Consider the following 24,162-nt stretch of genomic DNA (forward strand, 5'->3'; position numbering starts at 1 on the left):
TACAGTTAACTGTTCTGGAGAATTCTATAGAAGACTCATTCATACTTGAGAGTGAAATAGAGATATTGGCAATAAACCAATATCTAAAAGTCTCTGTCCCTCAGAAACCCTTGTAAAGGGAGAACTCATGCAGAAATGTGTGAGACAAAGGAAGTCAGAGCAGGGACCTGCCAGGAACAACACAGAATAAGGTGCTTTTATTAGAAAAGTTAACTGAGCTACATAAGTAAATAAAACCACTTGTCAAAGACAAACACGAAGGCAGACCATTAACCTGACATAAAAGTAAGCTTTGTTGAGATGATGACTTGCTTGGTTACCATGAAGCCACCGTAGAATGGTAAAGATTAAAGGTACTTGTTACTCTTGTGGAATCTTTTCCTGAGTACTGTATTGACATCATTTCCACCCTACCCCTTCTAGGTTCTGTCCTCCCCACCTCCATTCCTTCTCATTTCACAATGTCTTTAATCACTACTTTTGCTTGTATTTATACATAACTACATGTGGATGTGTGCATGCATCCTGCTCAGTTTATTTAGAGTTACTTACATGTACATATTGTTAGAGCTGACCACTTGGAATTGGATAATCCATTAAGGGGGCTTGTCCTTGGGGAAGAGTGAGTCTCCTTGTCTCAGAAGCCATTGTGTATGTATATTAGTGTCTGGGGGGGATATGTGCACAGGAATGCAGATGCCAACAGATGCCAGGAGAGGGTATGAGAATCATAGGAGATTGTGAATCACCAACATGGTGCTTGGAAACAAACCCTGTCCTCTCCAGCACCATGCAAACCTCTTAACCACTGAGCCATCTCTCCATTGCTCAGATAACTCTAAAACTTCAAAAGCAAAAAGATAAAAATTAAAGTAGGCACATGATTAATGAAATCTGATTTATCTACTTAGGGCAGCGCAGAGGATATAAAAGAGAAAACAGTGAAAAATAGAAAATAATATTAAGATGACAATGATCATTTAAAACATGTCAAGAACTTCAGCAATAGAAATAACTGTGTCTATCAGTTGTAAATCGAGATTTAATGACTCAGTGGGGCTAAAAGAACTACTAACAAACTGAATGCATTTACATGAATTGCAGAATATTTCAGAAAACAGAAATATCTGCCATAAAGCAGTGGTTATATTGATGTCTGCAAATCAAATGATATAGGAACACATATCAAACTGGAATGGATACTAAATTATAAATGGTTACTAATAAAGACAATTATTTGATCAGGACTCACAGTCTGCCTTGCAGAGAACTGAGCACCCAGAAAAGATACAGGAGCGCTCTCCCTAGTGTGAGCCCTCACTCTCTCTCCACTGACTATATGGAGAGAGACCTCTGGGAACTCTCAGGGCACAGGGATCGCAGTGCAGTCTGGGATCAGATTGGTCTGGCCTTCATTTCTACACAGCCACAGGCAGAGCAGACCCACTGCCATCAGGACTGCCTCCTGAGAGCTGAGCACCTAGAGGAGACTCAGGAGAGTTCTCCTTCCTGAGCCCATGGGTGAGAACATGGGTGAGCCCACACACTCTCTCTCTCTCTACTGATTATCTGGGGAAAGATGTCCAGGAACTCTCAGGGCACAGGTATCATACTACTGCTTGAGTCTCTGCTGTTTAGATATTCATGAGCATCCAGAGCAAAGTCTGCCTATCCACATCAGAACTCACAGCCTGCTCATAGAGAGACAAACACTCAAGACCAATCTCCCTCTGGATCCCACGGTCCACAGATGCACATAAAAGACAATTCCATTCAAAGACAACAAGATCAACTAAAGATAAGAAAATGGAAAGAGGCAAGCACAAGAATCTAAGCAACAGAAATGAAGGAAACATAGCAACATCAGAACCCAGATGTATCCGAACAGCAAATAGTGTATATCCCAACACACCAGAAAACCAAGATATGGACTTAAAACTTGGGCTCATGCTGATGATAGAGGGCCTCCAGAAGGCATGAATAACTTCCTTAAAGTAATACAGGAGAACATAAAAAAAAACAAGTACAAGTCCTTAGAGAAAAACACAGGAAAACACAAGAAAACAGGTGAAGGAACTGAACAAAGCCACCCAGGATCTAAAAACTGAAATGGAAACAATAAAGAAAACACAAAGAGAGCCAACCCTGGATACAGAAAACCTAGTGAAGTCACAGACACAAACATCACCAACAGAATACAAGAGATGGAAGAGAAAATCTCAGGGCAGAAGACAACATTGACACAATAGTCAGAGAAAATGTAAAAATTACAAAGCGCCTAACTCAAAACATCTAGGAGATCCAGGACACAACAAGAAGACCAAACCTAAGGATAATAGGTGTAGAAGAAAGGGAAGACTCCCAACTAAAAGGCCCAGTAAATATCTTCAACAAAATTATAGAAAAAATCTTCCCTAGCCTAAACAAAGAGATAAACATGAACATACAAGAAGCCTACTGAATTTCAAATAGACTGGACTAGAAAAGAATTTTATCCTGAAACATAATAGTCAAAACATCAAATGTTTAAAACAAAGAAAGTATACTAAAAGCAGTAAGGGAAAAAGGACAAGTAACATATAAAGGCAGACGGATCAGAATTACACCAGACTTCTCAACAGATACTATGAAAGCTAGAAGATCCAGGACAGATGATTTACAGACCCTAAGAGAACACAAATGCCAGCCCAGGTTACTGTATCCATCAAAAAAACTCAGTTACTATAGATGGAGAAACCAAGATATTCCAGGACAAGTCTAAATTTACACAATGTCTGTCTACAAACCCAGCCCTACAAAAGATAATCGATATTAAACTGAAGCACAAGGAGGAAAACTACACCCTAGAAAAAGCAAGAAAATAATCTTCCAAGAGAAGAAAGGCACACAAGCATAATTCTACCTCTAACCACAAAAATAACCAGAAACAAGAATTACTATTCCTTAATATCTCTTAACATCAATGGACTTACTTCCCCAATAAAAAGATATAGACTATGAGACTGAATACATAAATAGGATCCAGCATTGTGCTGCATACCGAAAACTCATCTCAGCAACAAAGACAGGCACTACCACAGAGTAAAAGGTTGTGAAATAAGCTTTCCAAGCAAATGGTCCAATATCAAATATCAAATAAAATAGATTTTCAATCAAAAGTCATCAAAAAAGTTAAGAAACGACACTTTTTACTCATCAAAAGAAAAAAAATCTATCAAGATGAACTCTCAATCCTAAAAATCTATGATCTAAATACAAGAACAGTCACATTCAGAAAAGAAACTCTACTACAGCTCAAAACATATAGCATCACACACTATAAGAGCGGGAGCCTTCAATACCCCACTCTCATCAATGAACAGATCATGGAAGCAGAAACTGAACAGAGACACACTGAAGCTAACAGAGGTTATGAACCAATTAGAATTAACAGACATCTATAGAACATTTCATTCTAAAACAGAAGAATATACCTTCTTCTCAGCACCTCACGGCACCTTTTCCAAAGTTGACAAAATAATCAGTCACAAAACAAGCCTCAACAGATATAAGAAGATTTAAATACTTTCCAATGCATCCTATCATATCACCATGGAGTAAGGTTGGTCCTGATTTAACTTTTGTACCTGGTATCTATCTAGAAATTTGTCCATTTTTTCCAGATTTTTCAGTTTTATTGGGTATAGGATTTTTGAAGTAAGATCTGATGATTTCTTGAATTTCTTCAGTTTCTTTTGTTATGTCTTCCCTATCATTTCTGATTTTGTAAATTTCAACACTCTCTCTATACCCTCTCATTAGTCTCTAAGGGTTTATCAATCTTGCTGATTTTCTCAAAAATCAGGATCAGATAAACCATCTAAACATTTCCATAACCCCAAAGAAATAGAAGCAAACATCAAAAACTTCCCTCCTAAATAACCCCAGGACCAGATGTGTTAGCTCAGAATTCTACCTGACATTCATAGAAGACCTAATACCAATACTCCTCAAGCTATTGCACAAAATAGAAACAGAGGGAATACTACCCATCTCCTTCTGGGAAGCCATAATTATGCTCATTCCTAAACCACATAAAGACCCTACCAAAAAAGAGCACTTCAGACCAATTATCCTTATGAATATTGAGGCAAAAAATACTTGATAAAATTCTTGCAAACGAAATCTAAGAACACATCAAAATGATCATCCGGAATGATCAAGTAGGCTTCATTCCAGGGATGCAAGGATTGTCCAATATACAGAAATCTATCAACGTAATCTATTATATAAATAAACTCAAAACAAAAACACATGATCTTTTTAGATTTTAAAAAAGCATTTGACAAAATTCAACACCCCTTCATGTTAAAAGTCTTGGAAAGATCAGGAACTCAAAGCCCATACCTAAACATAATAAAAGCAACATACAGCAAACTAGTAGCCAACATCAAACTAAAGGGTGAGAAACTTGAAGCAATCTCACTAAAATCAGGGACTAGAAAAGGCTGCCTACTTTCTCCCTAACTATTTAATATAGTACTGGAAGGACTAGCCAGAACAATCATAAAAAAAAGGGTCAAAGGAATCCAAATTGGAAAGTAAAAAGCCAAAATATCACTATTTGCAGATGATATGATAGCATACTGACATGACCTTCAAAATTCCACCAGAAAACTTCTACAACTGATAAACAACTTCAGCAAAGTGGCTGGCTATAAAATTAACTCAAAAAATCAGTAGCTTTCCTCTACTCAAAGGATAAGCAGGCTGAGAACTTAGAGAATAAACACCCTGCATAATAGTCACAAAGAATATAAATTACCTTGGTGTCAACCTAACCAAGCAAGTGAAGAATCTGTATGACAAAAATCTTTAAGTCTTTGATGAAGGAAATTGAAGAAGACCTCAAAAGATAGAAAGATCTCCAATGTTCAGGGATTGGAAGGATCAACATCATAAAAGTAGTTATTTTGCCTAAAGCAATCTACAGAGTTAAAGGAATCCCCATCAAAATTCCAACTTAATTCTTCATAGAGTTAGAACGAGCAATTTGCAAATTCACTTGGAATAATAAAAATCCCACAATATCAAAAGTTATTCTGAAAATAAAACAATTTCCAGGGGAATCACCATCCCTGACCTTAAGTTATATTACAGATCAATTTTGATAAAACTTCATGGTACTGGTTCAGAGACAGGCAGCTAGATCAATGAAATATAACTGAAGACCCAGAAATGAACCCACACACCTATAGTCACTTGATTTTTGACAAAGGAGCTAAAATCATTCAATAGATAAAGGACAACCTCTTCAAAAAATGGTGCTGGCTTAACTGGCAGTCAGCATGCAGAATACAAATCTATCCTTTTTTTATCTCCTTGTACAAAGCTCAAGCACAAATGAATCAAAGATCTCCACATAAAACTAGGTACATTGAAACTAATAGCAGAGAAAGTGGGGAAGAGCTTAGAACAGCACAGGGGAAATTTTCCTGAACAGAGCACCAATGGCTTTTGCTCTAAAATCAACAATTGATAACTGGGACCTTATGAAATTGCAAAGTTTTTGTAGACTAAGGACATTGTCAAAAGGAATAAACAACAACCAAAAGATTAGAAAGAGATCTTTACCTATCTTAAATCTGATAGATGTATTCAATATATACAAAGAACTCAAGAAGTTAGACTAGAGTATCAAATAATCCTATATGAAATGGGATACAGATCTAAAAAAAAAAAAAAAAAAAAAAAAAAAAAAAAAAAGAATTCTTAACTGAGGAATATTGAATGTCTGAGATGCACCTAAAGTAAATATTCAGCATCCCTAGTCATCAGAGAAATGCAAATCAAAACAACACTGAGATTCCACCTCACATAAGTCAGAATGACTAAAGTAAAAAACTCAAGTGACAATACATGCTGGTGAAGATATAGAGAAATAGGAACACTCCTCCACTGTTGTTGGGATTGTAAGCTGTTATAACCACTATCAAAATCAGTCTGGACGTTCTTCAGAAAATTGGACATAAGTACTATCTGACCACCCAGCTATACCACTCCTCGTTATATACCCAAAGAAAGCTCCAACATATAACAAGGACACATGCTCCACCATGTTCATAGCAGCCTTATTTATAACAGCCAGAAGCTTGAAAGAACCCAGAAATCCTTCAACAGTGGAATGGATACAGGAATTGTGGTACATTTACACAATGGATACTACTCAGCTATTAGAAACAATGACTTCATAAATTCCTAGGCAAATGGACGGAACTTGAAGCTATAATCCTGAGTGAGGTAACCCAATCACAAAAGAACACTCACGGTATGCACTCACTAATAAGTTGATACTAGCCCAAAATGCTTGGACTACCCACGAAACAACTCACAGAACTTAAGAAGCTCAAAGAGAAGGAAGGCAAGAAGGTGGATGCCTTAGTCCTTCTTAAAAGGGAAAACAAAACATTTATGGGAGGAAATAAAGGGACAAATAGAGGAGCAGGGATTGGAGAAAAGATCATCCAGAGACTGACTCACCTGGGGATCCACCCCACATGCAGCCACTTAACCCATGCACTATTGCTGATGCCCAGTTGTTTGTTTGCTGGCAGGAATCTGATATAGATGCCTCCTCAAAGGCTCTGTCAGAGCCATACTGATACAGAGGAGGATGCTTGCAGCTAACCATTGGACTGAAGATTGGGCACCCAATGAAGGAGTTAGAGAAGAGACTGAAGAAGATGAAAAGATTTGCAACCCCATGGGAAGAACAAAATTATTAACTAACCAAACCTACCACAGCTCCCAGAGACTAAAACACCAACCAGTGAGTTCTAATGGAGAGACCAATGGCTCCAGGTCATATGCAGCAGAGGGTATCATTCTCTGGCATCAACAAGAGGAGAGGACTTTGGTCCAGGGAAGGCTCTTTTTCCCAGGGGAAAAAGAATGCCAATTTGCTGAGGTGGGAGAGGGAAGTTGGAAGAAGGAACACCTTCATGAAGGCAATGGGAAGATGAGGGGAGATGGGATTTGCAGAAAGCAAATAACATCTAAAATGTAAATACAGAGATCATCCAATTTAAAAAAAAAAAAGAAAGAAAAAGAAAAAATAAAAAATAAAAGAGAAATCATAAGATGTGATTAAATTCTAATACAATATGGGCTTAAATGTGTGAGCTAAAGATACATTAAGTAGCTATGTCAGGGTGGTATACAGGAAGGGGGATGGGGGGATGGACACTGTCATAGAGGCCGGGGGAGGGGTGATGGGATAAAGGATATGAAGGGGAATCCGGGAAAGGGAATAACATTCGAAATGAAAATAAAGTATATCCAATTAAAAAAGTAGCATTTGGCAGAATTTATAAAAAACAAACTTTAAAATGGTATAAACCTTATTGTGAGTTTTTAACATTTCCCTTTTATAATTGAGACAACAGTTACAAAAACTGTTATTAAGACTTAAACAAAAATGCATTCTCTACCTAAGCTTCAGCTACCTTACTTAATATAATTTGTAATTCCATCCATTTCGTCCAAGTATATTATCTCTTCCTTCCTTCCTTCCTTCCTTTCTTCCTTCCTTCCTTCCTTCCTTCCTTCCTTCCTTTCTTTCTTCCTTCCTTTCTTTCTTTCTTTCTTTTCAACAGATAAATAAAATCCTGCTGTGGGCTTTTGGGGGGACAGAAATTGCTCGGCTAAAATGCCTGCTGTGCAAACCAGACTATGGGGGTTTGGATCTGAAGTAAAATGCCTGAAATGTGGTAGCCTGCCTTTCATTCCAGTACCAGAAGGCAGAAACTTGGTGTCCCTAAGGCTTGGATAACATCTCTATAAGCTGGATAGTGAGGCAGTTCCATTTCCCAGGTCTGGGTTTGGTAGGTGACCATGACTCAAAGAACATGGCGAGAGATTATGTCTCCACAGACAAGCATATGTGCATTTGTACCTGTGATCAGACAGCCACACCTGTGCCAACACTCAGCCACAAACATATAAACATGTATCCACCCAGGCATACACTCACACACATGAAAATATAGAAGAAACAAAGTAAGGAAACATAAAATAAGTCCTATTGTATCTAGATTATTCATTTTCATTAGCCTCTAATCAGTTGAAGGCAGTGATATGAGTTGATAGCATTTTCTGGCTATTGTGAGCAACTGGAGGATATAAAGTCCCTGGGCTATATGCCCAGGAAGGTCGCGGCTCCTTCATTCCAAAGTGCTGTCTTTAGTTGAATGAGGAACCCCAGCACTGAGCTCCACAGTGACTGCCTCAGACGCTTCCACTCCCGACAGAGCGGAAGGTTCTTTACTCACATCCTCCCAGCATTTGTTGTCATTTGCTTTTTTTGATGACAGATGTTTTAATTAAGATGAGGTGAGACTTCAACATAAATAGCATTTCCTTGGTGGCCAACTGTGTTGATCATCTTTAAAAGTATCTTTTGTCCATTTCTTTCCCAACTCTATATATGTTTCTAGCCCATTTTTAAAACTTGGGGTGGGGGATGTGTTTGTTTATTTCCTCTTTATGTCCTTTTTTTTTCTAGAACAAAACCAAGGAGTGTCCCACATAACTAGACATATTTTCTAGTACCTCAATCTTTACTTTAAAAATCCATTTTAAAGGACCAATAAATTATAAACACAGCTCATTTTATTAAATCTTTAAGAATATGTATATGAATATATGAAAATACATTTACTGAATTTGCAAATTTGAAAACAGATTGTGCATAACCCAAGAGAAAATAATGGCAAGGAATATCATCAGATAATTTTAAAGAGACCACCTATACGGAAATGAAGCACAGGTAGGGTTGTTTATTCATTGGGGAAATGTACATTTAAAAAAAGTGAAAGATCCTATGTCTCAGGTTGCTCTAAAATAACTTCTCATGCTGGATGCTGGAGATGGCACAGTGTCTAGAAATTTCAGATAATAAAACTAATATAATTGGAGCAACAATTTTTGAGAAAAATTGGCCCTATCTCCAAAAGTAAAAATGTATTATAGTTTTACAAGTCTGTTTTGACTTATAAACCCCAGGACTATGGGTTTCAAAACAGTTTTACAGCCACACAGAGATGAACAAACAATGCAAAAAAAAAAAAAAAAAAAAAAAAAGACTTCAGATTCTAAGTCAGAACACACTCATAATTCATCTAAAATTTTCCAGTGAGGTCCTCAGTCTTCTATACCTACTTGAGAGAACCATTTTCAGACCTGCTCTGTTCTGTCCTGTCTGATTCTATTACATTTCGCTCTACTTTATTTCAATCAATCAACCAACCAACCAACTAACCAATCAATCAGTCAATCAATCAATCAATCAATTCTCCTCTAGTCACAGACCATTCAACTGGTGGCATGACATTGATGTGTCTCTCAATTTGAAAGTCATTCTGTAAGAGACATACATCTCCACACATATGCACAGTGTCCACACTGTCAGTGTCAGTGACGCCATGTGAAAGTCACATGTGACAGGTTCTATCCTCAAATGGTTCTATTCCTTGGCTGGGTTTTAGTTCTCTTATTTTAATAATATTGCCTAAGTTGTGCTTTGGAAGTTCATTGGTGGGACATTCAAAAATGGAATATGCGTATGTTGGGGAAACTGGAAGAAGAGGTTTCAAGTTCCCCATCCTGAATGATTTTTGCCCTTTTTCTACCTCCTGGTGCCATAAGCACCAAAAAACCTCTTGAACTGCTTTCTCTGCTTGTCACCGTTAACTACTGCCACCCACTGTCCTACTTGAAGGATAAAACAGAGCCTATGGGATGCCCAGGGCATCTGTGGCTAGGAAGTAGTACAGGGACTCACATGAACCCTTTCTTCAGCTCCATCCCAGTAGCAGTACAGTGGTTAGAATGTCTTTAGGATGACCTGCCCACGTGAGCCATCAGCCTAACACGAAGGACAAACATACTGGGCTGACAAATACAGACAGAAAATGGGGGAGACAGAGTTTGATATTGTGTTTTTGAGAAAGAAGGCCCACACTTTTGTGGCTGGGGCTGGCTGATTTCACAAGAAAGCCTGGATAATGTTGTCATCCACATCATAGCCTGATTTGCATTCTAGAATGTTCATTCTCCAGCTCCTGCTCCTGCTGCGCCTTTTCGCCTCTTCCTCTTCACGAAAATGCAGCCCGTTGAGGGGACCACTCGTTGAATGCTGTCTGGTAGCTATTTTAAACACCGCCTCTCTTCTAATCGAAGCTGAATCACTAGGAATCAAAAGAAGAAAGAGCCATCTTCCGTCACTCGTCCTGTCTTCTTCCTGCTCGGTGTCCACGCCCCCCCCCCCCCCCCCCCCCCGGTTCAGGTGTTTCTCTTCTGCTCTGAATGCCTTCCTTGGAGCCCCGCGGCTGGTGGAGGGTCCTCCGGTCCCTGCACCTGCAGCCCTTGGCTCCCCTCCAGGTGATTACCTTTGTTGATTAGTGTTGTCAATTCCTCTTATCCTTTCAGCAGAGGTAGTTGGGTCACCTTGAGGGCACTTCAGGTTTTATTTAAATACTCTTTTTGAACTTGGTTGTAGGCACTGACAGCCGGGCTCTCAGTTTGTTCTGTGAGATAATTTGCAAACTCGCTCCTCTTGTCTGCCTCCCGAGATATATTGAGTTCCAAAGCACAATCATAAAATGGGACTGAGGGTGGGTTCTGGGCTCGGCACCTCTCTCCCTCTTCATAAGGTCAGCTGGGAAGGTTGTGTCTACAGAATGAAGTCTTATTCCATTTGGAGAAATTTCGATAGGAGAATTTGCACCCTCTTACAGTGCTGATTTGGGGGTTAACGATCCCTGTCAGGTTATGTTTCCTTATATCTAAACTAAATCTAGCTTAATATTCCTATAAGGACAGGCAAAGTAGAAGGTGTTCATTTAATAGTTGAACTAAGATTTCTTTTTTGCTCCAACATGCCCCCAAGGTATTTCAGGATTGTTGTTGGATATGTCAGAGAGAAAATAGGTTTTATGTTATTTGGTCTGAATTTCCATTAGGTGCCTGTTTGTCTGGACAAACAGGCAGGAATGCCCATCTTTAAATAATGAGCTTAGAGTTACCTGGGGAATTACTTACGGATGAATGTTACCTTCCGGATGAGGAAAAATAGCTGATAAAATCATTACTGAGGCTTATAAAACACCCAGGTGGGCAGTATGTGCAGCTCACACACTGGATAAATCATGTTCCTCTCATCTCTCTGTTTTTTTTTTTTTTTTCTTGAAAGAGTTAACAAAATACTGAAGTGTTGAGACAGAGCTGGCATTAAATATTTAGGCATTCAAAAGGCTTTTGATCAAGCCCTAAGCAGAAGACACTTAGCATCCATTGTAACTTTCTGTAGGACCCAAGAGGTGAGAGGTAAAATTTTGCCTTGTAAAACCTTGATGTTAAAAAGAAATGGCTAACAATGAAAATGAAAGGTAGAAATAAATGATGTTAGTAGTCAGAAAGGAGGTTAATAGGAAGGTGCGGCTGGGAATGGTACTTACTAGAACCATGTATATGTTGACACCAATCAATGTGGAAATGTTTCTGAATAATGAGGTTGCAAAATGTGTTGGTAACAGAGAATTATTTAGGCTAGTCAGTGTGGGGAATATTTAAGTCACTCTACAAGGGCCCAATAGAAATTAGATAGTTGAATAATCTGATGTCAGATAAAATTGTGTCAAGACAAGACAATGGGCTTTATATTACAAGGAATAATTTAAACTGCTGATGCGCACTGATAGATTTTGAATTAACCATAACCTTTCAGGAAAAGGGTCTGACAGTCATTATGCACGTCTCAATAAAGAATCTGATCACAGCTATAACTCTGGGCAAATGCGCTGCCGGATGGTTCTGTGATTAGATACATTCACAGGTCAGGAAAGCAAAAGCAAATGCTTTAGAAAAATGTAAAAAGAGAGAGAGAAGGAGGAAACATTCAAACACCAAGGCCAACAGAGTGCTTCTGCTCATAGGACTCAGGACTCGAGGAAATAAGATAGCGTGAAGTTTAAATGAACACGAGGGGAAATGCTTGTGTAATTCACAGTTAGCATTAAGAGCTTCCTGCATGGAATGTCATTGAGCTGGGGACCAACTACCTAGCAAGGTATGAAGGGGTTACAGCCTCGCAGGGGGGCTGACATTAAAGTTTCTCCGTGAGATCCTATTAGAGAACGTATGTGAATACAGATTCTAAAGCAGTTACTGTCTTGGACTGTGTCTCTCATTGATGGTTGGGTTAGAACCTTCTGGGAAGCAGGGATTTTGTTCCATAAGAAAAACCATGTCCCCTATTGAGTGTCTGGTGACAGCTTTACTCCTGGAGAGGAATATTTAAAGATGTAGATATCTTGTCAGGAGGTGTACAACAGGTTTATGAATGCACGGGGGTATTTTCTTACTCAAATCTATATGCCCCACTACCCTAACTGATACCTGCTTAACTTGTGTCGCAGACATTGGGCTGGGGTTGGGGAGGGATAAGATAAGAGAGATCGAGAGAGAATAAAGGAAAGGGCACTGATATTTGCCCATTTCTGACAAATATGAGTGTAGAGAGCTATATTCATTGGACTTCGGTTGCTGTGGTAAACGGTCACTAACAGAGGTAAGAATTTAACACAGCTTATAATTTCAGGGTTCAGAGTCTACATGGTTGGGGAAGGCACACCAGGGGGTAGAGGAGCATGAAGCAAGGTGATCACATTTTACCATACAGGAAACAGAAAAAGGGAACTTGAAATTGAATAGGGTATAAATTCTCATAACACACCCATGATGACATATTTCCTACTGTAAGCCTACATATGTTAAAGTTCCATAATCTCCCATAAACCTTGCTTGGTCCACAACTTTGGACCAAGTTTTCAAATATTTGGGACTATGGGATACAGTTTTCATTCAAACCCAAACAGGGTAGAAACATTTTCTTTGGCTTAAAGTTTGAGAGTACTGTCATTGGTGACCACTGCAGCAAGACTGGAAATTTCAGTTGCATAGTTCAACAGAGTCCATACAAAAGAGTTGGAGCTTTAAACCCTCAAGCCTTCAGTAACCCTCCTAAAAATATTTCAAAACCTTCCCAACCAAGGGCTTTACCAGCTGAGGGACCAAGTTTTCAAACTTGAGCTAACGGGGTACATTTCATATTCAAACCAAAACAAGAAGAAACTAGAGTCTGAAACCATTATTATGATTCCGTTGTCTTACCAACGACTGAAGAAACAGGCTTAGTTGCCACTACTTCCTGCCTATTTGACAAATGCTGTTCCTATGTGTCTTCTTTGCTACTTCCTGGAACATGCAGGACAGGAAGGGTTGACTCTCACACCTTCCTCACAGGTTATCTGCATGACACAGCTAAGACACAAAAGAAAGAAGAAACAATGGCTAAGAAGAATGTTTAAGCTTTTCTAGGAAAAATTAAGACTAGCCACAAGGTATTCTGAAGCCAAGATTTCCTTTGAATGTATATATATTCTGCAATAGGTATGTTTTTATGTGTGTATCTCTTAAGGTTTGCCCGAGAAACTGAACTCTGTTCATGTGTATACATATATCTTTATAAAATATATGAATATATACAGAGTCACACAGAACATAACCTTATTTCAATGATTGATCGAACGTATTCTGATAAGATGATATCAGCCAGTAACATACTCATCTTGGTATGTCCAGACATACTCTGTTCTTTGCACAAAAATTAAATTGCCCAATGATGTACTTCTCATTATACAAAATGTGTCTGCATAACCAAATGACCATATACATAGAAAAAGAAAAAAGGAAAGGCATGAAATTTGTTTTGAGTTTGTAAGGTTGTCTATAGATCCAAGGAAAGAGTTGTAATTGGTTCTTAAAGGATGTATGATGGGAAAGTTTCCTCTTCCTCCAGGGAAGCATGTTTTTTTTTTTTTCTGTTGATATTCTGTTGACTAAATGACACCCACCATATTTCTAGAGGGAAACCTAGGTTTTACTTGATGTCTACTGAAGTAGATGTTAATCACTTATTTAAAACATTCACAGAGCTCTGCATAATGACCATCTTTAGTTCCAGCACCTTGGAGGCAAAGACAGGTAGATCTCTGTGAGTTGCAGGCAAGCCTGGTCTACAAAGTAAGTTTTAAGATACCCAGGGTTGTCTCAGAAAACAAAAACAACAATTAAAAAAATCACAGAAATATTTAGGTCTTACATACTTATCCAGCTTTTTGACTTTGAGACATGTTATTGTTAGCTACAAAGTTTGCACACAAGAGCTGTACAATCGAGCTACAAAAAAATTCAACCAGGAAAAAAAAAACGCAGTATTTTACATTTTTTTAAGATTGAAAATGGGGCTCCTTTATAACTATCTTTTGATACATGAGGCTATAGGGCATGGATTGAACATGTTTGATTAATGACATTTGACTATTTTTTTAATTGGCATGCATTTTTGAATAGTGCAGAATACTACGAAGTCTTTGGTTAGAGTAGCTGGTAAAAAAAAAAAAAAGTACTTATTTGGCAAATGGCAGTTGTGGAAACAGCAGCTGAGTTCATCACCACTGGTTTGAGTAGCTCATCTTTATGACCACCATGAATACCAGATACATGGTAAAGGCAGCATTAATGAAGCTGTCTATAGTCCAAATAGACTTGGTAGACAGCATATGGACTTGAAGAAAAGAGACCTGAAGATGGGACAAGACAAACTCCATGAGAGAGCAAAATCTAGCCAGGAGAGGTGATTGAAACAAAGGACTAGAGCAGATATCTGTGAAGACATGTCATCATGGGGAAAAGGGCAAGTGTCAGATTGTAAACAATTTAACTCATTTATTCTCTCACAAACCAAACCAAACATGTCAGAGGTTGGGCCTCGGTGAGCTCTGTAACCGGTTAAGGACATTCTGCTAACTGGTAAGCTAGCTGAGTTAGAAGGTCTTCCTGTTGTAATTTGACTGTGGAATGGCCAACACAGACCCAAGGTTTCAACAGTTGGTCTCTCAGCAGTACTTCTAACTGAGAAGTTTATAGAACATTTAAGGCTTCCTCTGGCTCAAGAAAGGGTCACTGGAATATGACCTGGAGGGTAGTACTTAGGCCCACCTATGCCTCCTGTCCCCTCTGCTTTCTGTTCTGCCAAGATAAGAATAGATAGGGAGTTCCTGGCCTCAGGCTCTCACCACCACGAGCTGCCTGCAGCCACTCCCTCAACACGTGCACTAGCACCCTGACAAACCTTCTAGGAAAGCAAGACTTGTCAAAGTGATGACAAACATGGCCAAAATAGTTTTTATCCTAAGTTCCATCTTTTCCCTGCCCACTTACTTATCTTTGGGAGGCTGTAGTCCAACTCTTAAGTGAAAATAGCAATTGGTACCAAAAGACCAACACCTTCAGCATGAGGCTAAGTACATGGCCCAGCCCACAGGAATTTGGCTTTTTTTTTTTTCATTTTCTTTCTTTTCTTTCTATATTGATTATTTTAATAATTTATATTTCGAATGCTGTCCCACTTCCCAGTCTCCTTTCTGCAACCCCCCATCCCACACTCCCTCCCCTTTGCCTCTAAGAGATTATACAACCACCCATCCACTCCCATTCCCTCCAACATCCCCCTTTCCCAAGGAAACAAGCTTCCACAGGACCAAGCGCCTACCCTCCATTGATCCAGATAAAGCAATCCTCTGCTATATATAAAATGGGAGCCATGTACCCACCCGTGCGTACTCTGGTGGTTTACTGTTATTCTTCCAATGGGGTTGCAATCCCCTTCAGCTCTTATGGAAGCAATTAGTAATCCCCAGGGAATTCCAGCCTGATGCCCATGGGTGATGATGGGAAGGTAGGAAGGTAGGCAGCCTCCGGGTGAAAAGCAGTGGGCAGGAGGGCAGGGATGTGGACTGAACCCAGCATATCTTTGTGAAATCAAAATCAACTCACACATGGAGGCAGCTCTCCTTTGAAAATCTGTCACATTCACGATGAGGGTGATGAAAGGCTCTGGTTCCTTGCCTTTTTGGGGGACTTCAATATGGCCAGACTTTGAAATATAATGCGGTACTGAATTTTGTATTGAATGTGGTGGTGTAATATCGAACTATAAAAGAAGGGGCTGAGATGGTGCTTTTCAAATCCTTGCTGCTTGGGATCCCTTTGCCCTTTCCTACTTACAAGGTATGATCTTATCTATTGATATTTTCTGTCTGAAAAGACCCTCTCTCTATTCTATCAGGGTGCCCTATTTTTCATTGTGTAATAGGCTGTATTTTGGAAATGAATAGCCCCAAACAACTCGGATATATTGCTATTACAGTGCTTTTCTTTTGAAGAAATTGTCCACTTGGCATTTGCACTTTAATCAGACTCCATGCTGCCCAGTTAGCAGCCCTCCTCTCCTGCCGGACTCCCCACCACTGCCACCCAGGCAGGGGCTCTTTGTACATCTCAATGACTCCTGTCATTCTTAACACCAAGGATGCCCCTCCTGACATCCTGAGAGGGTGAAGCACAGCTGGATGCCTCTTTCCTTTAAGCCCCATTGCTGCCACTCTGAGCAGTCAGCAGGCACACTGTGTGGCTTCCTTTGTTCTTCTCCTCCTTCCTCTCTGTCCACCCTTGCTCTTGATGCCCACTTGAAATCTTCATGAATCACATGCACTGGTTCTCCTGGGCCCTAATTCTAAAGAGAACATGGCCACAATGAGCTTCTGGGAGGCAAAAAAAAAAAAAAAAAAAGAAGAAGAAGAAGAAGACAAAGAAGAAATCTATGAAGGGGTATTTGGCAGCGAAGTGCTTCAGAGACAGCCTGCTCAGCAAGCAGAGACTGTGGAAACGGTGACACTTCAGCTGCAGTTTGGAGAATTTCCAAATAAGAACAATCAAGAGGCAGAATATTGTTTGGCAAATCTGAATATCAGCATGGAAAAAGAGTACAGTGGGTGAAAGGAATAGGGAGTGGTGCAAATTTAGCATCTTTGCTGCTGTGATCCTCAAAGATGGGGAACAAATTGAGTCTGAGCAGGCTGAGTATTCAAGTATTCAGAGCGTCATGATGGTGCTCGATCAATGTACCTCTAACTTGGGGGAACAAATTACAAGCTACTTTTATTGGATTTGCTGAATATTTTTATTATTATAAGGTAACCGAAAAGCTTAAACTCAAAGTTGCATGAAATTTTAAGAGGTGCTACCAGGACCCTCAGTGGAAATCCACAGTATGCAGAATTCCAGTAACAAGTTTATTAACGTATTGAAAAACAAAGCAGAGAGGGCAGAAAGGATCATCCACCAGGATCATAGATGCCTGTGAGAAATGATGGTGAAGTGACACTTAGTCATAGCCTGATGCATACTGATCACATGAAGAATCACAGTAGCCTTTGTATCAGTTTCCAACAAATGCCTGACATGGGCAATCATGTCAGAATGCATGTAAAGGATGAAACTGTTCACCTTATGTCTGACAAGAAGCAGAGAGACCTATATAGGAAGGGACCAAAAGAAGATAGGCTCCCCAGAGGCATAACTCCCAGGGTCATTACATCCACGAGTCCCCACTTAGTTTCTACCACTTTCCAAATTAGCATCATTGGCTGGGACTATTGCCTAAAACATGTGAGCCTGCAGGGAGCAGATCATACATGTCCCTAGGCAATGGAAGGATGAAGGATTCCTTTTCTTTTGCTTCATTGTCCTGACACTGGACAAAGCAATTTACGTACAATAATTATGCTACCTCTTGCATCCTATAGTCATGAGTCATATGAGGCCACTTCGCCTGTTTGTTTTTTTCCTCTTCTTTGTGTCTTTTTGGATCTGTCTTTGGTGCAGCATGCTGCTGGTATACAGCAGCCTCTGTGCACACCTGGAGTCAGTAGCGTTATGACCTTCCCTCTGCATCTAGGGCTTAAAAGCAACATGACGTCCCTAGCTCATGTTCAAATTGCTTGGGGTCAGTGTTTAAGAGATGTGGCTAGGAATACCTACTTCCATTTGAGGGGCAAGATGATAAGATTTCTTTGTATAGTTGCACATGATATAAGTTTATGTAGTTGAAAAATAAAGATAAGCTAGACAGGGTTATTTGAGAATTCAGGAGACGCTGAACTTAAAAATGACACTTTGAAAATTGTAGAGCACTCTCCGGGAGACAGACGGAAGCTGGGTGTGTGACAGTGTGAATTCTTGCTACCTGGATATGTTCAGACACAAGTGGCCATTTCGTCTGTTTTCTGCCCAGCCCCTCTAATGAGATCTGAATTGGAGGGAATGGGAGCTGTTATGTGAGTCTCTTCCACACAGTGATTGGTCAGGTTGGGTCAGTCATAGACTTTTCTGAAGTTTTTTTTTGTTTTTTTTCCCAAATTAGAAATAATACAACAAAGATTTTCCCTGTGGGAAGCCAAACAGGACAGCTGTCAGTGGTCCTGGTTCAGCCCCAAGGGACAAGCTGTTTGGAGTGAATGAGACCAACAGACAATCAAAAGCATAGAGAGCAGAAACAAAGAGAATCCTGAAGTGCCTTCAATTCCTGAAGCCTCAGAAACCAGCCTCATCCCTGCTTTCCCCAGGCTTGGCCGTTGCACCAATTCTTAAATTATAAAATACTTTCCGTTAGTCCTCGTTTGAAAAGGAATTGGAAGCAGATTCCTATCATGACACAGAGAAAAAAAAAGTGTCACCTTGCACAGAGGCTGGGGAAGGGAGTCTTCATCTGCATTCACATCCGAGTTGTTTGGAACCTACTGTCAGGCCTTATTACCCATGAAAGACATGCCTTCAGTGTCATCAGCCTGGAAGGCAGGGAGACTTTTCTCCACAACCTGTGGTCTGGTCTCTGTGAATTCATTGTGCTTCCCCACAAGGTGCCTTTAAGAACGCTAGCTGAGAGAGACAACAGGAATAGGGCCATGAGGGCTGACTGCAGTGGGGGGAGGAGGCACTTAATATAAGAATGAGACAGCAATAGAGAAGACATGAACTCTAGGAAGAACATTTTGCTACTGTTTGTCCCTCTTTAGCCCAAGGAAGAAACTAATAATTTCCCTGTGTTTCCTATTCCTTGCCTATGGAGTTCTGTAACACATGTGCAGAGAGGTTGACATACTTTGCTCGTCAGAGGAGGAGTGTTATTTATAACTGGGGCGGTCCGTGTTACCACTTGATGTTACCACATCAAGAGCAGGCATCGCTGGAATAGAGATGAGACAGCATTAGGCTTTGGGGTCTCACCAGGGGAACATGGATGGGGGGGAGGCTCTTGAACCATCTCATCATGGGATTCTGATTTAGGCTGTACTTTTACACTAGAGCTGTGAGGGAACAACCGAGTGCAATTAAATTACTCACCTGTGTAAACATGCTACCCTCAAACCACAACTAAACAGGCCTCGCATGATGCCTAGGACAGTGAGCTCTCAGAAAATGGCAATCATTTGATTGAGCAAAACTAATCATTACTTGGCCCATGCTACAAAACCCTTTCATAAGAACACCTCAGGAGTCCGGCAATGGTGGCACAGGCCTTTGATCTTCCACAGGAAGAGGCAGGCAGATCTCTGTGAGTTCAAGGACAGCCTGGTCAACAGAGGGAGCTCCAGGATGGGCAGTGCTACACATAAAAACAAACAAAAGCAAAACAAAACATACAAAAATACAAAACAACAAGAACAAAAACAAAAAGAAAAAACAACACCCATGGACACATGGCCTTTCCTTCCCTTTCAACACTGCCTTTGGGTGCCCACCTTTTATTGCTACTGCTCTGATGGCATTACTTATAATTGATACTCCATGTGTTTTACATGAAAACAGCTACTTCATCAGTTTTTGTTTGTATTTTTTCTTTAGGATTTTATTAAAATGCTGTTGGAATGTTGACTATAGTCTCCAGAATCTCTTTGAAATAAAGAAATTGTCCAAAACAGTTACTAAGCATTTACTATCATCCTCAGTCTTAACGGTGTGATTTTTTTATATAACTAATCAGGTGACAAGTCTACATCACACTGATATGTCACACCTTTCAAACCTCTATTTCTGCATTTAAAATACTACAGATAGTTGAGCATCATTTTATAGAAGGCAGTCATTTTCCCTCTAGTTATATCTCATTCAGGGCAAATATTTATGTGTATACATTTCCTGGTAATCCTACTCTACTAAAAATAGATTTATGATTGTCAGAACAAGCAGTTCGTTATATGTGTCATTTAATAGATTTTTATTTTTCTATTTCAATTTCCCCCAGATCCACTCAATTTTTTAGATAATTAGATTTTAAGCATTATCCTTGAGCTTTTCAAGCCATATTGATCTAAATATGATTCATGTTGCCAATTGAATTTTCTAAAACTTACCAGCCTGTATTCACACAAACTCAAGATGTGCGTCATTTCATAGCCTGCACCCTCTTGCCTTGAATAATGTATAGTAAATTTATAAGTACAGTAGCTTATGTCAAGGTGAATTATTGAGCTGAAAGCTTAATATATGATCTGCAGAAAACAGTCCGTTTTCACCCAAGGAGTCATGAATCTCTACAGGGGAATTCAAGTTCACTCTTTACATGCTTATTTCAAGTGTTGTGTTCCCAGCATGTGTCAATACTTGTGGATAGCCTTAAATTTTTTGTGCCTAAATGTGTTTCAGAATATATTGAAGAGGATGTCTGTACTTCTGTAGGAGCCTGGAACATGCTGGTTTTCAAATCTATGAGACTATTAGAGGAATGCTCTGATGTTTACAACACGCTTGTCTTCAAACAGCTTGACTTACAATACCAACAATATGCTAACTCAGTCCTAAGCTAAAATGAGCAAGAAACATGGGAGAATAGCAAATGAAATGTTGTTTTAACACACACAGACACACAGACACACAGACACACACACACATATATATACACACACACAAAGACACACATACACACATATATATACACACACATATGTATATACACACACACAGACACACACACATATATACACACACATACATGTATACACACACAGACACACACACACATATATATACACACAGAGACACACACACACACACACACACATATATATACACACACAGACACAAACACACATATATATACACACACATACACACATACACACACAGACACACACACATATATATACACACACATACACACACACACACATATATATATATACACACATATATACACACATATACACACACAGACACACACACACATATATATACACACACATATATATACACACATACATACACACACACATATACACACATACACATATATATACACACACACATATATACATACACACACACTCATATATATACACACACATATATATATATGCACACACACACATATATATATATATATATACACAGACACACACACATATATACATACACACACATATATATACATACATATATATGTATACACACACACATATATATGCACACACACATATATATATACACACACACATATATACATACACACACATATATACATACACACACATATATACACACACATATATATACACATACATATATATGTATGTGTTATATGTGTTATATATACATTATAATTAAGATAAATATTTAATATTTTATATAGAAATAATATATGTAAACACATACAGACACGTATCTGCCAGAACCTACTTCCTTCCACAGATATAATTTGTTTTGTGGTTTAAAGTACTTTCTTTAAGAATATTTTTGTTTTAAGATAGACATATAACTAACCCAAAATACATATTTTGTTTTCTGTGTTTTAACAGTCCATGAGTTTATACCCAAATATTCATATACTTCCTATATCCTCTTCTTTCTCTGGGGAATGCTTTCTTCCCCAACGTATCCACTGTGTTTTACTTCCTTATCTCCTTTAGATTTAATCCAAAGACTACCTTTGTGGATTCTCCCAGCTCCCCTGTAGAGAAAGGAGACCATGCCAATGCATTTCTCTACCAACTCTTTACTCAGGACCTGTGCTGTTAGCTCCTTTACTTTACAGGGAACGCTGCATTCACAAGCCTCTTGTGTTTTATTCATTGGTGTATAGGATCTGGCTGTTCTGGGTGCCTTGTTTATTTACCATTCTGTTTCTAGTCCCCAATAGGGCCCCTAATGGAAGCACACATTTGGTAGTGCTAAAGAAATCCAGCCAGATCCCCCACTTTCATCATCACACTGTTCTAGAACATTTGCTGGTCATTTCAGTTTGCAGGTCCTCAGCTTCTCCCTCAGGAAATATGGCATAACCTGTCATTTGGGTAGTCGTAACAGGTAAATCCTATACTTGCACAATGCACTGATCAGTACCAAATATGTGAATCTGAATTTTTTTCTCTTGTTAATGTGGTAGTCACATCGCTGTGATAACAGGATGCAGCTACTGTCGGAACAAAACGGTGAACTCCCATGACCTCCAACACATGTAGGCCCACCCTAGTTTTACTTTTTACTATTTTCTATTTATGCCACCATACTGTGTACTATTGGATCAGTTTATCTCAAGGGATGTACGTATTTCCATTTTGCTGAGGAAAACCTTCTGGACAATTCTGTGATCCCAAGAGAAAATATAAATTTCAAGTGAACATTTATGTACACGTCCACCCAAGCACACACAGAGGTAAGGCTGGTTACTATATCCTCCGAGAATCATTTGGTCACAGAACATGATTACTCCAACATTTGATTACTGCTGCCAAAAATGTTGTCACCATATTCTTCCCAAAAGCAATGGAAAATATTGATTTCCCATACTATCCCTAGAATTAAATAATTATTGATTTTTGGGGCCTCAATTAAAATGTCAAACATTTGCATTTTATTAAAAGCTAATCAAGCTAGCCAACCTTTGCAGAATTATTAGATGTCTGAATTCTTGTCAGTTCTTTTTCTGTGATTACTTGTAAAAATACATACAATAAAACATTTCCTGCAGAATTTGTTTCTCTCTTTCCTCATCTGCTCTGTTTTCCCTCCCCCTGTGCCTTGCTTTCATTTTACAGCTTTTTGAAATGATATTGCCACAACTTGTAATCAAACATTTACTCCATTCTTTCTAGAACTAAATTTCAAGAGTATATGGACTCTTGTCTTTGTTTCATTTTTATTTACATTCCAGACTTTATTCCCCTCTTGGTCTGCTCTCTGACTGTTCCACATCCCATGCCTCCTCTGGCCCCCTGTGTGCAAAAGGATGTCCCCACTCCACCCACCCACCAGAACTCTAAACTCACTAGAGCCTCCAGTCTCATGAGGGTTAAGTGCATCTTCTCTGACTTAACCCAGACCCAGAAGTCTTCTGCTGTATATGTTGGGGTCCTCATAAAAGCTTCTGTATGCTGCCAGGTTGGTGATCCAGTGTCTGAGAGATCTCAGGGGATGGGGGTGAGAGGCAGTTTCAGGTTAATTGAGACTGTTGGTCCTCCTACAGGGTTGCCTTCCTCCTCAGCTTCTTCCAGCTTTTCTCTAATTCAACCATAGGAGTCAGCAGCTTCTGTTGATTGGTTGAATGCAAATATCTTCATTTGACTCTTTCAGCTGCTTATTGGGTATTTCAGAGGGCAGTCATGATATGCGTTTTCTCAGCCCTTCATAACCTCATTAATAGTGTCAGGCTTTGGGCCTCTCCTTGAGCTGGATCCCACTTTGGGCTTCTTACTGGACCTCCTTTTCCTCAGTCTCTTCTCTATTTCCATCCCTGCAGTTCTTTCAGACAGGAACAATTCTGGGTCAGAGTTTTGACTGTGGGATGGCTACCCCATTCCTCACTTGACGCCCTGTCTTTCTGTTGGAAGTGAGCTCTATAGGTTCCTTCTCCCCACTGTAGGGCATTTCATTTAGGCTCTCTCTCTCTCTGAGTCCTGAGGGTCTATCACCTCCCAAGTCTGTGGTACATTCTGGAGGGTCCTCCCAACCTTCTACCTCCCAGTTTCCAGTTTTCATTCTTTCTGCTGGCCCTCAGGGATTCAGTTTTCTCCAACCCAATACCAGATCATTTCTTCACTAACCCATCCCCTTTCCCTCCCATTTCCCTCCCTCTCTCCCCCTTTGTGGTTGCTTTCTTCTCCCTTTTAAGGCGTCCTCACTTGAACCCTTCAGCTTATTGGTCCTTTTGAGTTCTGTGGACTGTAT

The sequence above is a fragment of the Micromys minutus genome (assembly GCF_963924665.1).
Source record: "Micromys minutus genome assembly, chromosome: 4".
NCBI classification, from domain to species: domain Eukaryota; kingdom Metazoa; phylum Chordata; class Mammalia; order Rodentia; family Muridae; genus Micromys; species Micromys minutus.